Source organism: Crocuta crocuta, unplaced genomic scaffold, assembly GCF_008692635.1.
Source record: "Crocuta crocuta isolate KB4526 unplaced genomic scaffold, BGI_CrCroc_1.0 scaffold466, whole genome shotgun sequence".
NCBI lineage: Eukaryota > Metazoa > Chordata > Mammalia > Carnivora > Hyaenidae > Crocuta > Crocuta crocuta.
In genome coordinates this window covers 7,905,590-7,907,077 of record NW_027529672.1, presented here as the reverse complement: position 1 = coordinate 7,907,077, position 1,488 = coordinate 7,905,590, and the positions used below count along the sequence as shown (strand labels likewise).

Below are 1,488 nucleotides of genomic sequence, written 5' to 3'. Positions count from 1 at the left end.
TTTTTTTTTTTTTTTTTTTAGGGAGGGGTTGAGGGAGAGGACGAATCCCCAGCAGGCCCCATGCGCAGTGCAGAAGCTGACCGCCGGCTGGATCCCACGACCCTGGGATCACGACCTGAGCTGAAACCCAGAGTTGGACGCTCAACCGACTGAGCCCCCCAGGCGCCCCCAGGTTCACTTTTAGGGGTGAGCCTCCTCTATCTGTCCCCAGCAACCCGCCCCCACCGGGTGCCTCCAGGCTGCTGGACTCCCCATCCGCCTCTCGGAGTGGGCGGTGCTACCCAATGCTTGTGGGATTTCTGAACCAAGGAAAGAACCAGGCCCCGTGGTTGCAGCCTCGGGGGCGGGGGGGGGGTGTCCCAGCGAGTCCTCACCGGGCCCTGGCGTCACCCAGCTCACACTCTGGGGTCTGGAAGCTCTCTTCTCCCTAAGCCCCCCTCCCCTGCAAGGCTGCTTCCTGCCCCCTCTCCCCTCCCGGGAGCTTCCTGAGCCGCCCTGCCAGCTGAGCCAGGCTCTCTGTTCTCTACCACACGCGGCTCCAAACAGAGCTGTGACCTTCCGCGACCTGGCCCCCCGCTGTAGCCCTGGGGGGGGCCCACCTGAGTGCCCACGACCTCTGACCCACTCCTGGAGAGACCAGAGGGGGGCACTCAGAGGCCTGCGCAGGTAACCAGGTGACAGGACAGGGGTCCTCGGGGCTGTGCTGAGCCTGAGCCACAGGACAGGACTCTGCACGCTGTCACCACGGAGGCCACAGAACATCAGCCCAGGCCCGCGGCAGAGAAACCAGGAAGGAGCATTCACTTGCCCTTGGTGTTCAGGAGCTTCCTCCCACCTCGCCGTGCAGCATCCTGGGCGCCGCTCGGGCCCGACCTCGAGGGAGGAAGCACACGTCCTCCCGGCCACACGCCACGGTGGCCACAGCCACCCCAAGTGCCACCTCCCTGCACACTGTCTGGATCACAGGACTCACAGGAACACAGGACAGTGAGGGACAGGCGTGGAGTCCAGAAGGGCGGGCTGGCCGCATGTCACAAAACACTATCAAGAAAGGTGCCTGAAGGGAGGGGGAGGGGGACCCACCTGCAGCGCGTGAGAGGTGAGGGGCACGCGGGGGGTGGGGGGGGAGCACGTTTGCTCCAGATGGGGCTGCAGACCCGCCCTGCAAGGCCGCCTGTGCTGGGCCCTCACCTGGACCTGGGGGCTGCCTGTCCGGCGGCTGGGGCTCCAGCTGAAGGACTCTCTGGGGGCCCCTGGGGGTGCCAGTTCCGGTCCCAGTTCCGGCGGGGGGGCTGCCCGGCACCTGTGGCCGATGGCCAGTGTGACCTGCCCTGATGGCCGGGACTCCAGGCATCAGCCCACATCACCGCCGGGACGGCAGCACAGGGTGGGAACCTGGGGTGCCCTCGCCCGTTCCGAGAGCCTGACAGCCCCTCCTTCCACAGAAGGGCCGGGCCCCATCGGCAGGTCCGGTGTTGGGGGGGTGTG

At 66.9% G+C, this 1,488-nt stretch overlaps 1 long non-coding RNA gene across 1 annotated transcript in view; it reads right to left on the bottom strand.

Moving 5' to 3' along the window:
- Positions 1 to 1,488, bottom strand: part of LOC144230610 (uncharacterized) — a 14,183-nt gene that overhangs the window by 11,562 nt on the left and 1,133 nt on the right. The window lies entirely within an intron of this gene.